The sequence below is a fragment of the Sus scrofa genome, chromosome 2, assembly GCF_054392235.1.
Source record: "Sus scrofa isolate SSC_HxYL_T2T_F1_AM1 chromosome 2, Sscrofa_HxYL_maternal_Yorkshire_Landrace_v2.0, whole genome shotgun sequence".
Classification (NCBI taxonomy): Eukaryota; Metazoa; Chordata; class Mammalia; order Artiodactyla; family Suidae; genus Sus; species Sus scrofa.
In genome coordinates, this window is record NC_139384.1 from 118081827 (window position 1) to 118096479 (window position 14653).

General features: G+C 36.5%; 1 long non-coding RNA gene across 5 annotated transcripts in view; it reads right to left on the reverse strand.

The window, feature by feature from the left end:
- The window catches only part of LOC106509513 (uncharacterized), a 265044-nt gene that overhangs the window by 24034 nt on the left and 226357 nt on the right, over window positions 1–14653 (reverse strand). For 2 of the 5 annotated variants that reach the window (XR_014838431.1, XR_014838432.1), the window contains one exon: window positions 8782–8831. This is a non-coding gene — a long non-coding RNA (uncharacterized LOC106509513). Of the gene's footprint in view, window positions 1–1028; window positions 1270–8781; window positions 8837–14653 lie in introns of all 5 variants that reach the window. The other 3 variants (XR_014838428.1, XR_014838430.1, XR_014838429.1) reach the window with 2 other exon arrangements.

The window sequence follows — 14653 nt, forward strand, 5'->3', positions numbered from 1 at the left end:
AAAGAAAGAAAGAAAGGAAATTAACATGTGATTTCAAAATGTATATCTCAGATCTTTCCTTTAGTATCCCTTTAAAAAGTAAGATAGTGAAAAATAAGGAATACCATGCATTCATTAAATGACAGGTATGTGCCAGGCAGTGTGCTCTTTGGAACTCAAATATGAAATACATTCTCCTCACCTTTAAGGAGAGTGTTTTGAGAGCAAGCAGAAAAATATATACACAATTCTAATTCAACTTATTATTAGGCAAGTTGTCTGTAAGAAATGTAGAACATAGATACTTCTGTCTTAAAGCTTCTACTTGTCCTATTTTATAACAGCTTATTTATATTGCTTTTGAAGAAGTAAAAATTGCAACAAAGGATATAACTTTCCTATGAATTATTTTTCTCTTTGCAAACAAGGCATTAGTTTTAAATAAGGGGAAAAACCAAAAGGAGAATGTCTGTAATCTAGTCTGCAAAATTATATTGCCAATCTCTAGTTCTGTTTGGCCTGAAATTAAGTAAAAATAGAAGAATTAGCAAAGATTATACATTAAGTTTTGTAGGTTGTGTACTCTACAAAACTACCTGGCAATGGAGTTCCCGTCGTGGCTCAGTAGTTAACGAATCCGACTAGGAACCATGAGGTTGCGGGTTCGATCCCTGGCCTTGCTCAGTGGGTTAAGGATCCAGCGTTGCTGTGAGCTGTGGTGTAGGTTGCAGACACGGCTCAGATCCCGCGTTGCTGTGGCTCTGGCATAGGCCGGTGGCTACAGCTCCGATTCAACCCCTAGCCTGGGAACCTCCATATGCCGTGGGAAGCGGCCCTAGAAAAGGCAAAACGACAAAAAAAAAAAAAAACTACCTGGCAAAATGGTTAAATCCAGGAGTCCCTACTGTGGTGCAGCCAGTTAAGGATCCAGCATTGCTGCAGCTGTGGGAGAGGTCATAGCTATGGCTCAGATTCAATCCCTGGCCCAGAGAAATTCCATATACCACAAAAGCAGCCAAAAAAAGAAAAATAATAAAGATCCAACTTACATTCCATGTGTCGAACCAGGCTCTTTGTCATTGAGCCTTATCCATGAATTTTGTCAAATTCAGGTAAAGATTCCTTATGGACTAATGACAACCCTGAATTTTAGGGCCCCTGTTGCTGGGCATGCAATCAAAAGTCTGCTCCTGTTAAAGATCTCCCTCAGTGTTCCTTTCAGCAATACATATTCTAAAGTTGGGTCATTAAACAGAGAACAGCATGGCCGCATATGCTGCAGGTGCGACCCTAAAAAGGAAAAAAAAAAAAAAAAATGATACTGGGAAAACTGAACTCTTATAGCATACAAAAAAGCATCTCAAAATGGATTAAAGACTTTACATATCAATGTCTACTTAGATTTAATATCACACTACTTCATGCAAACTGTAAAAACTTTAAACAGTATAATTCTATTCATACTCTCGGTCTTTATATTGTTTTTGTCCTATATTTCACATTTAACTGTCATGAGCCCCACAATACAATCGTCATTTAATTTTCTTAAATTAAAAGATCTCCCAAATTAGGCCAAGATTCTAAAGAATTCATCCACACTGTGTTGAGTTCAGAATCCCCTTGGAGGATGTATCTGTCCATTTCACACGTCTCTCTTTGAGAGAATGTAAAAAGGCCCAGATCCTGTAAGGCCTATACAAGAAATCATCTTTCTTAATAAATGTAACATGTGATATTTAAACGTTAATTACTAAAAACAAATGCTCCCTTACGTCAAAGTAACCCCAATTATTTCCTCTTGGTCTTACTTTAACCTTGGGAAATTTCATACTTTAATATAATCTCCAAATTAGTTGTCAACTAAAAAAATACACAGTGTGAGAGCTGTGAGTTAACTTTCAATTGGGGCATTGTGAGCACAATAGCCTGGGAAACAGCATCTCAAATAGCTCTGAAGGGATGTGTGGTCGAGCACACATTTTGGCAGAGGCTTGCTGCTAGTCATGAGGAGTAGGTGTCACTGTTAAGGATTTTGGTGCATTTCTAGACATGAGAAGATTAAAAAATCAGGCTCATAAAATCTCCTGAAAATATCTAACTATCTGAAGGCCTGTTCTGCCAGTTTTTTCGCAGAGCACAGAGCAACTCATTCCTGATCTCCACCCTGAACTCCTTTCAGGGTACGTTGAAGGTCAGTGGCTGCAGGGGCCAGGGAATTAAACCATCTAGAGATAGTTGGCACAGTGAATCCTAGAATTCCCTTCCCCATATTTTCAGGCTCCAACCCAGCTTTTTCCCAAAACACCATATCCTGATTCCCTTGGTATGATCAGACATACTGAGAGATTTAAAAAATTAAGTGCAGATAAAAGAATTATTAAACAAGCAATGGCTTGTTTTAAAATTGCCTTCTGCCAGAATATAAAGGCCCTGTTTGATCATGGGCAGTTTTGAGAAAGTCAAATACTGGCCTCCACAACTGGCAGGTCTTCAGCACCAACTTGTCTGGATTTTTAATTTTCTTCCCCTTCCCAAGGGATGACTATTTCCTATTCTACCATCGAGGAGTCCTCCTTGTGAGTATTGAACATAAAAATACTCTGAAGCATCTGTACTCCAGAAGACTAAGAGAGACAGACCTGCATTCTGAACCCAATCTAGGCTTCCCCTGATTTCCACTTTCTAGAATTAGAAATGCTCTCAATTCCTCCCCTTCCCCCACTGCCATCTGCCCCTTGAGCTAAGTGTTGCAGTGATGGATCTTCTTAACCTTCTGAATAGACTTACCACAGGGATTTAAGCTTCCCAATCTATCAGGAATTGCTTTCATCTCACAGAAACTGCTTTCATCTCACAGAAATTGCTTTCATCTCTGTCAAGGGTATTCCAGAAGAACATGAATCACTGAGTTTAAGAGTCTAGCTCTGAATAGAACTAATTAGAGAAGACCTAAACTCTCCATAGATCAAAAAGTTAGGAAATAACCTTAAGAATGTTTCTCACAGATAGCTAGAAAACACCTTTAGAACAATCTCAAATCTCCTGACGTTATTGGCCGACGCTCTAAGCTCCCTCTAGAGGCATTCACTAATCCTCTCTAGCCCCTTCCTCAGGTTGCAGTTGAAACCTCTCTCTGATCTCATGCTTCCCTGAGAAGCTGATTGGTTTTATCAATGATTTTCCCAGAACTCTAGCTTAAGAGCTGTGGAGCAGACCACACTTGTCATCTCAATTTTTTTGTTGTTGTTGTTGTTAGTTAATTTGGTTGTTCGTTTTTGTTTTTTTGGCAATATCATCAGCTTGACCAAAACTAACATTTTCACACAGGAAAAGAGGAAATCCAAAGCCATTGCAGTACAACAAAACATCCCTGAAAGTGAAGCAGGAGATAGGTAGGCCCCAGGCTAAGCAGCTGTAACCTGTTCCCTGTGGACAGATAACTTCAAGATAAAAGCTGCATCTTGCTTGGATAAAAGATAGAGCCCACCTATTTCTCATTCTTGAGGCCAAGGAGACCTCAGGAACCACACACTCGCAGAAAGACTCCCCAGGGGTCAAAGAAAGGGCCACCAGACCACAGTACATCCTGTCAACTTCCCAGAGACCCTTGTGCTAAAATCCATCCTGAGGGCAGGTCCCTAAGTCAGGCTAGAGCCAGATGAAGCAACATGATTGGCCAGAGGCAGCATGGAAAGACCGAATCCATACAGGTGATTTAAAAGATCTCCAAAGCATGTGTTGTCTCTCTTCCTCACCTGTTCTTTCTGTCTCTTTTTTCTCTCCTTCTCCACCCCTTTGCCCAGCCTGTCTGTGTCTGTGCTTTCTCCACACCATTTCTCTCTCTTCTCTTTTTAAATAAACACTTAATTTGCCTTTGCTACCATCAGTCTTTTTGCCAAATTCTTTTTCCAAAGGGACAAAGTTCTGAGGACCCACATTAAATGATTAGGGTTCAGCACTCTCCCTTGACAGCCACCCAAGAACAAGAGTTCTAAAGGAATTTTAAATTATAAGAGAACTTTAAAAATTCTAATCTAGGTATGTTCGCTAGAGTCATATTTGCAGAGCCTACATAAGAAGAAAAAGTCTATTAAATATAGTCACACATTGAAATCACAAAGGTAAGGATTGCGCCCAGTAAATCTGAAAATAGATTTGAAAATAGAGCACAAAGAATCAGCAAGAGCTATCTGCAGACATGTTAGCCTTAGATTTCAGACCTCTTTCAATAGAATACAGGACCCATATTAATCTACAGGGACAGAAAATAAGATAATTTGTGATGATCATTAAGAACAATCATAGTTAAGTATTAGAAGACAAGTAATTTCAGACAGTAAAATTGTCTTAAAATGAGGAATGTTACCTAGGTGGGGATTCAGTTTTAGGCAACTTAACTCCAATACTGAGAATAAGGGATGTTGACTGAAATAGCAAAATGTGCAACCACATAATAAAGACATCAGTAAAAGTAAAATAAAAAATGATTTGAAAAAATTTGAGCAGAGCTCAGTTATTACTGTTTAAATAAATACTCATGCAATCACAAATTGTAAGGAGTATATTGAGAGTAGTATATATAGGATAAGAAAAAAAACAAAGAAATAAAAAAAAAATACTCCTAAGGAAATTATGAAAAAGGGGTACATTTTCCTTGAATGTTTATATTCCAAAGAGATGTTTCTCAGCTTCTTAAGAAAGCCATTTGGGGCCCATTAAGCTGAAAAGAGGCTTATTTTGCTTTTGAAAAGATGTATATACATTTCAAAGATACAGAGAAAGAACTTACAGTTTTTAAAGTAAATTCTCCAGGAGAAAAAGCAGGAGTAAAAAGGTCTATCCCTTTGTTATTCAACAAAAAGAACTAAGCCTCTTATTTTTAATTTGTATTTCCATTACACTGCCAAGTCTTATTGGAGGTTTTGGGCGCCACACACAAAGAACAGGAAATCACTACCCTCAAGGAATTTACATGGCATCCTAATAATAGTTTAATCTGATCACTACAGCATTTTTTGAGATCATAACATATTAAAATGTTAGCAGAAACTGGCAAACAAGACTTTAGTGGATATAAAAAGCATCCAACATCTATTTCAGCTTCTTTTAGTGGCTTTCCTAAACTACAGAATCTGGAAGGCCAAAAACAAATTGTCCACACTCCCTTTCAGCTACAGTCAGAAGGCAGGAATGAAGCAGACATAGATCATCTTTCTCTGCTTGGTTACTGCTGCTCACAACTGACATCAGGGAGGCAATAAAGTTGTTTGCAAGGGCATATAGTTGTCCATTTGTTGACATTATAAGTTTCAAGAGGCAGATACAGTTGAAGAAGCAGGGTAGGAAGTTGTATTTTTCTATCCTAGATTGAGACTAGGACGGTGTGTTCTTGGATCTAACAAGTTCCATGGCAACCTGAGTCTCCACCTTATCAGAGGCAGTAATGCACCTTGGACACTAGTTCAGTGATCTTTTGCCAACAAACAAACAAACAAACCACCTTCCTGGTAATTCCTGGTATTCCACAGCCACTCCTCCAGGTTCTTCAATAATCTTGTAAGACTTTAATTCCTCCTACATTGACTCCATTTCTATTTAAAAGATCTAGAGCAGTTCCTGTTTCCTACAACTTAGTCTCTAGGGGTTTTTTTGTGTTTTTTTTTTTTTTTCCACTGTACAGCATGGGGACAAAGTTACACATACATGTATACATAGTTTTTCCTCGCATTGTTGTGTTGCATATAAGTATCTAGACATAGTTTTCAATGCTACATAGCAGGATCTCATTGTAAATCCATTCCAAGAGCAATAGTTTACATCCTTAACCCCAAGCTCCCAATCCCTCGATCCCTCCCTCCTCTTCCCCCCACTCCGCCAGGGCAGCCACAAGTCTATTTTGACTTCAAGTCTATGATTTTCTTTTCTGTAGAAACATTCATTTGTGCTATATATTAAAGTCAATTGCTTTATTTTGTTTCAATTGGTCTTTTATATACTGAGGACATTAATACTGAGACTTAACAATTACATGGAGAAAAGGCACATCAGTCCAACCGATGGTATTAATATGTTAATCCAGAATGAAATAGCCAAAACCATCAATGTCCTTAAGTAAACTGCATTTATACTCATACATTTTGTTATTTTAATATATGCAATATATTTTAGGCTCTTTAAAGCCAATGGCTATCTTCTCTCTACAATGTTTTGCATATGCAAACATGAGATCAGAGAGAAAAGATATAGAAAATAAAAATTTAGAAGTTTTTTTTTCTTTTTAAAAGTCATTATTTTTGAATGAGGCAAAGATTAAATAAATAGGTCAAGAAAAAAAGTAAATTATGCTGTCCTCTTATTTATTCCATTATTCACAAAATACAAAACTTAACTTTTGCATCACAGGACTATTTTGTTACCTAATAAGTTTATGAGTAGCTCACAACCTGATTTAAACAAATCAAAAAAAAAAAATTAAGTTCAATATACAGTTTAACAAAATTAATTTTAACAATAAAGAATAGAAGGAAACTATAGATTTTGAAAACCTGCTTCTTCACTCACATTTTATTCATATTCACTTTGTGGAGTATTGATGTTTATGGAATAGAGTTTTACTGTAGATTAATGTATTTAATTTACAAAGGTTTTTTTTGTTTGTTTGTTTTTTTAATAAAGGCCAGTAATGAACATTAGGAATGCCTGACACGGAGTTCCCATAATGCCTCAGTGGAAACAAATCTGCCTAGTATCCATGAGGATGCAAGTTTGATTCCTGGCCTCGCTCAGTGGGTTAAGGATCTGGCATTGTCGTGAGCTGTGGTGTAGGTCACAGATACGGCTCGGATCTGGCATTGCTATGGCTCTGGTGTAGGGCGGCAGCTGTAGCTCTGATTCAACCCCAAGCCTGGGAACCTCTATAGGCCAGTGAGGCCCTAAAAAGACAAAAGACTGAAAAAAACAAAAAAAAAAAACAAAACAAAGTTTGATACAATTTCCACTTCTGCACACTTAGACTATGGGGAGTGCTGGCAAACATGTAACAATCCCTGACTTGTCAATATAGAATGTTGGAAATTATGGGTCAAAGATATACTACTAAAATTCAGGTATACTGCTGATATAATATTTATGATCTTTCTTAGGAACCAAGACATCATTTTATCATATTGATTTCATTAGAAAATTTAGACATTTCCTTCTTTCCTATGAGCAAATGAGCCCTTCTTCATGCCTCATGTCTGTCCTAGTAAGTGAGCCTGGAACAAGGATTTCTGTAATTCCTTCCCTAGGAGAGCTACACAAATAGGACATTTTGAACTGGAGATTGGCACCTGTCATCTGCCTCTACACAGATTAAATCATAAGCCACTGCAGCTGCCAACCCTTGATACACCCTGAAAAGAGCTCAAGGTGGAGATCAGGAGTGAGGCACTCTGTGCTCTGGGAAAACTAGGAGAATAGATCTTTGGATAGTTAGATGTTTTCAGAGAGATTTTATGAGCCAAATTTTTGCATCTTCTCATATCTAGAAAAGTACTAAAATCCTTCACGGTGACATCTGCTCCTTGTGACTTGCAGTAGCCTTCAGAAGACTAGCAGCAAACTTCTGTTAAAATGTTTCCATGTTTGCATAGTCTCAACTTCTTAAGTTGTGCATATTTTTAAAGTTGACAACATCTACCAATAACATTGTTCCTTAAGCTGCTCAGTGGAAAACCCCAAAATTGTAGAAAGGTTTTCAGAGTGAGCATTTCACCATAAACAGAAAATAAAGTCAGAGAGACAGCAGGCTCAAACTGCTACTTAAGAGTCAAAAGATAGAGACAGGCACCATGGCTTAAGGCTGTCACTGGTATCGCAGTCAATGTCCAGTATCAAACAAGGCTGTGTTAATAAGCAGGAAATCAGAAAATCAAATTTAGAAAACTCAAGATACTCAGAACATGTAGGATTTCAATACCAGCCACTCAATTTTTATGGTCTTTTTGAATACTTGTTTAGTTATTCAGTCCTTCAACAACTATTTATTAATGAGGTACCAGATAAAATGTACCACAGAGGGTAGGGAGTATAAAAAGGTGGAGGTAAATCAAGGAGAGGACACCTAGAATGAAGTGTGTGTCAGGATGGGCAGATTGGGATGAAAAGTTGCAAAAAGGGCACAGTATGTGCAAATCATGAGGAAAATCTTGTCAGAATGTGCATGTCCTCCTCCTGACCACCCCAGATTATGCTATCTTCTGGCAGCAGGAATTGCATATGCACATTTGAAATAGTTTCTGACATCCATCCGTGCTTCATTCCTTTCAGAAGCACTGGTCTAACATTAAAAATGATAGCAGAAAGTGAAAAAGCCATGAGAGATTTCACGAGAATGAGAAACCCATCACCTCTAGATGAGAGCATCAGGGGAAGCTTTATGAGGGGGTAATATCCCATCTGGACATTGAAGGATAAAAATGGTTTAGACAGGCAGTAGAAAAGGCAGGCCTATCACCCACTGCCCTTGGCTAACATGAAAAATTAAGGTAGAATCAGTAATATAAAGACTTCAGTGTATATACCCAACCAGTTTCCCAAGGCCCAGTTTTCACAGACTAGCCAAACAACTGCAAGCTGAAGTGTGCAAATCCACAAGCAGGAGGGCACAACAAACATGTTCAATGGTGGGTGATTGGATGGAGGATGGCATAGGATCATAGCAACTGACCAGTGACATGAAAGGCCACCAAAAGAGGTAAGCAATTTTGATATTCATCTCACAAAGAAAAATAAGATAATGTTTCAAACACCAAGACTTACCAAAAGGATATAAACGTGGTACTCAGTGAATCAAGGAGTTGGAGCTGCATCTGTTCTGAAACAATAGGGATCTCTTATTTTTTCTTTATAGTTAGACTGGTCTACTTACCACATTCAAATGTAAATTGCATTTTTCTTCTAACAAAAAATCAGGTAGTTATTGTACAAGACATATGCTGGTAATGAAAGATTGGGTTCCCAAGAATGCAAAAAAAAAAAAAAAATCACATACAAACTTCTATTTTCAGTTTTTAATAGTACAATTCTGATTAATATATCACTTAACTTTATTATTTTTTCCAAAAAAATGAAGATTTACAAGTAACGTTTGTTGAATACATTCTATGACATTTTTAAAGTATGCTATTTTTTCCTAAAACTTCATTATGTCCATGCAATGCTCTTAAGGCTTCTTTTAATTATTATCAAAAACTCCAGGAATTAATCTCTAATGCTATTCCTGAGTAGAAGAATTAATATTTATTTCTGCTAAAGAAATCATAAACCACCAACATATAGGAAGTATGCCATCTTACTGAGGTAAGAAAAAAAAGCTCCTTAGATTTAATTTGATTTAAACACATCCATCTTACTAATTAATATCAGATTTTTCAAAGGATTTCATGGGTGTGTGATGCCTTAAACGGAATGATTTTCAGCTCCTATACTGCTCTCATATCAAGGGAGAAAAGTCTCCCTTTTATTTGAGAGAGTACAGCCAGCCCAGAAGCAGCAGGGACATGGGAGGAAGAAAGGAAGGAAGGAAAGTGGGTAGCTCCCGCCCACAGGAGGCTCAGGGAACAGTAGTAAGAGGCATAAGCAGAAACACAAAGAACTCAAAGCTCTCAATTTTACAGTAATGATTTCCAAAAGGAAAATGACAGTGTTCTAAGCTTAGTAATAAGACCTAGATATACCACTTCTATACCAAACTTTGGAATACTCTGACCAAAGCAACCACAGTAATATCTTAAAATCCAATGTTACATCAGCTATTTTCTTCCACTAATCTCATTACTAAGGTTATGTAATTATTCCATAATAATAAAGCCCTAGTTTATTTCCATTGGCTTAGCGCATTGTTGGAAGCATTTTACATTTCTATTAAATGATAACTTACTTTCCATTAAATTATGGATTTAAAAAGAAAAGATTCTCAGTGGTTTGCTTTGGTTCATTTTTTTTGTAAATGTTGAAGTTACCCTAAAAAGCCATATTAATCTTACTTTACTAAAAACCTATAATAGATCATATTTTGAAAAACTGTAATCTCATCCTTGTGTACATCAACTAGATTAAAATTAAGTAAATCAACTACATTGATAGTTTTAATGTACCATTTTCCTATCTAGGGTCAGTGCTCCTACTCATTAAACCTGTATGGTAATAACTAGTACATATTATAGTAGAAATAAAGGTACTGCTTGGTATTTGCTTTAGGAGCTAAAAATTCTAAAAGTTTAATTTTTTTAATAAGTGTTTAATAATGTGTCTTCATCTATAATACTGACTTCCAGTTAGGGGTCCATACTACAAGTAATCACATACTGATTTTGTGTTGTTTCCCCCAGTGAAAGTATGTATTAAATTGTGATTATTCCTTGCCCTGTATTTTCTGTTGTGTACCTGATAACTTGTATATGCCATCACTGATGAAAGGGAACAGAACAAGATACTATTATTAATGTGAAAAATTGCCTGCCTTAAATAACTTCTAGTTTTGTATTTACCAAGAGAGACAAACAAAACTTATGAAAATTAAATCTTGTCCCTCCCAATGATATATTTAACAATGTCTTCATATGAATGTTTTCATGTGGATAGCCTAAAAATTGAGAAAATTTTAGTCCAGAGTCATCTTAAATGAGCAGTAGCAGAAAAAAGAAAAAAAAATAAATGCCTTGTCCTTCAATTATGCCTTACTCTAAAAGAAACCATGAAATAAAATGAAATTTTAGAAATAATCTTCATTAAATTTTTATTTTTAGCAGAAATATATTTTTTCTTTTGAGCTTAGCATAGTGTCTATCATCTAGCGGGTACCCAATATTTGTGAACAAACAAAATATTAATAATATTAGTGGCTTTTAAAGGAGTCTGGAAACTAGGTAGTTCATTTGTTTTTGTTTTCAGCAAATTCTTTTGCTTTTAACCAAGAGCAAGAATTTATTTTATACTATTTTAAAAATATTAGCAGAGTTCCCGTCGTGGTGCAGCAGAAAAGAATCCGACTAGGAACCATGGAGTTGCAGTTCGATCCCTAGTCTCGCTCAGTGCGTTAAGGATCTGGCATTACCATGAGCTGTGATGCAGGTCGCAGACACAGCTTGGATCCCACATTGCTGTGGCTCTGGCATAAGCCAGCAGCAACAGCTCCGATTAGACCCCTAGCCTGGGAACCTCCATATGCCACAGGTGGGTACAGCCCTAAAAAGGCAAAAGACAAATAACAATAATAACAATAATAATAATAATAATAATAATAATAAAGCAAATTCTTTAAAGGAACAAAGAAATAGTAGCCCTAGGCTACGACTGATTTTCTTGAAAGAGAAAGGAGCTACATGTATTTTTGACGACCAGAAAGCATGAATAAATAGAATTAATATTCAGAAAGTACATGATAGTAGGTGAAGGCAAAGAGAACACTGATTATCCAGAGAAATGAAAACCTTGGCATTCCAAAGAAAAGCTATAATTAGAGATGAAAGGGTAAAAATCAATTCATTACTTTTATGCATTAAAAGCTTGGAAATCCACAAGTGACTCAGACTACAGAGTTTAAATTTTCCTTTCATTCAACAAGCATATACTGTGGTAAGAACAGACGAGTAGAGAGCACAGTACATATTTAGAGTCAAGGTAGGGCTTACAGTTTTAACACAGTATTAAGGGAATTCTCTGTGAAGGAGACAATTAAAGACTGAAGGCAGAGATATTTGCTGGTATTAACTAGTAATCCATGATCATGAAATACCCAATTATATCTATACCTCGGAGATAATGTGTGTTCAGTTCTGGACCACTACAATAAAGAGAGTATCAAAATAAAGTGAGTCTCATGAATTTGTTGGTTACCCAGTGCACATAAAAGTTATGTTTACACCATAGTGTGTTAAGTATGCAATAGGATTATGTCTGAAAATATATATATATATAATTTGGAGTTCCCATCATGGCTCAGCAGTTAGTGAACCCAACTAGTATCCATGAGGACACAGGTTCAATCCCTGACCTTACTTAGTGGGTTAAGGATCTGGCATTGCTGTGAACTATGGTGTATATCACAGACGCAGCTTGGATCCTGCATTGCTGTGGCTGTGACATAGGCTGGCAGCTGCAGCTCCAATTCAACCTCCATATGCCACGTGTGTGGCCCTAAAAAGACTATATATTTATATATATTTATAAAATATTATTTATAAAATAAAAAAATACTTAAATGCTAAAAAATGTTAACCATCATCTGAGCTTATGTGACTTGTAGTCTTTTGCTAGTGGAGGGTTTTGCCTGCATGTTGATGGCTGCTAACTGATCAGGGTCATAGTTGCTAGAGTTTGAGGTGGTGGTGGCAATTTCCAGTAGTAAGACAACACTGAAGTTGGTTGTATCAACTGACTCTTTCTTTCATGAACAATTTCTCTGTAGCATGCAATGCTTTTGATAGCATTTACCAAGAGTAGAACTTTTTTCAAAACTAGAGTCAATCCTCTCAAACCCAGCCACTACTGTATCAACTGAGTTTATGTCATATTCTAGATTCTTTGGTCATTTCAACACAACCTCTCTTGTCATATTTACCAAGAGTAGATTCCACCTCAAGAAAATATTTTCTTTGATCATCAGTAAGAAGCAACTCCTTATCCCACCTAAGTTTCATCATGCGATTGCAGCAATTCAGTCACATCATGAGGGTCCACTTCTAATTCTAGTTTTTTTGCTAGTTCCACCACATATACAGTCACTTCCTCCACAACTTCTCTAACACTCATGTTAATGTTGACATTCTGACTGCTTCCCATAAATCGTGAATGTTCTTAATGGCAACTATAATTTTGAATCATTTCCAGAAGGTTTTCCATCGACTTTTCCAAGATTAGAGGAATACTATGATGACTATAACCCTAACAAATATATTTCTTAAATTTTAGGACTTGAAAGATGAAATTACTCCTTGATTCAGGGGCTGCAGAATGCATGTTATGTTAGCAGGCATGAAAAAAACTCATTGTACATCTCCATCAGAGGTCTTGGGTGACTAGATTTTCTTTTTTTTTTTTTTTCCCTGAGCAGTAGGACCCAACAGTGGGTTTCAGATATTCACTAAACTATGTTGTAAACAGGTGTGCTGTCATCCAGACCATGTCATCCCATTTATAAAGCATAGGCAGAGTGGATTTCGCATAATGCTTAAGGGTCTTGGGAGTTTGGGAATGGTCAATGAGTGCTGGCTCCAGTTTCAGGTCACCAGCAGCAGTAGTCTAACAAGAGCCAGCTTATCCTTTGAAACAAGAGCCAGCTTATCCCAGTACTGAGTTATCCTCTCTACCTATGAAAGTCCTAGACATCACCTTCTTCCATTATAAGGCCATTTAGTCTACATTCAAAATCTTCCATTTATCTGTTGATCTTCTAGATAACCTGCTGCAGCTTCCACATAAGAACTTGCTGCTTCACCTTGCACTTTGATGTTATGGAAATGGCACCGATCATGATGCCTTAAAGCAATAACAATAGCACCCTAAAAGATCACTGATCACAGACCACTCTAACAATAATAATGAAAAAGTTTGAAATACCACAGAAATCAACAAAATGTGACACAGAAACAGGACGTGAACAATGTTGTTGGAACTGTCAGCATCAATAGAGTTGCCTAATGCACTGTTAACACAAACCTTCAATTTATAAAAAACATAAACTGCAAAGTGCCATAAAGTGAAGCACAATAAAACCAAGTATTCCCATATTAAATTACTTTGATCATCATCAGCAAAAGAGTATAAACAATTAAATATTGCCATATTCATAATGCCTTCTTTTTTTTTTTTTTGAGAAGTGAAGGAGAAAGAGTTGAAAAGCAAAGAAGAGGAAAGTACGAAAGATCAGGGAAGTAAAAACAAAAAAAGCCTTACAGCCATTGATTTCTACATAAGATTATATATTTGTTTATTATTATTTTTTCTATCTTGCATACGTTTGAGTCAGTCAACTAGTTGTACACAGATACTGTTAATTCATGTAACATACATGGCACTTTAAAAATAAAATGCTTTATTTCTTGAAACTTCATAAAGATTTCAACTTCCCTAGGAGTTAATGGAGAATATAGCACCACTTTAAATATAGATAGGAGAAAAATCATCCTCTGAATTTGCAATTTCCATCTCAGTAATAAATAGCTAAACATTAATATTTGTAGTATATTTCCATAGCATTTAAAAAATTTTCCCATGTGTATAATTTACACTTGAAAATATTTTTGATATATATAGGAACTCATAAAGAACTGTAAGTTAAAGATTTCTACCACACACTTCAGTTCCACTGTCTGCCTGTGCAGTGACACTGTGGAGGATAATCATTTTTATAATCTTTCCATAAGGAGATATGTAAACAATGTGTCTCATATAGATTTGAAATCTCTAATAGATTCAGGAGAAATCTCAAATAGAATCAGGAGACCAGAAGGGGGATCTTTTATGCCCTGGGAAGACAGTAGAACAGAAGAGGAAGAACAAAGACTTTCTGGCAGAGACTCAGCCAATTAAAAGCCATGCACTCTTTATTTACTGTAGCCCTTCTAACTTCTTTTCCTTTCTATAAAAGCTTCTTCCCTTGCCATTTGGGAACTTGAACATGGTTCTCCAT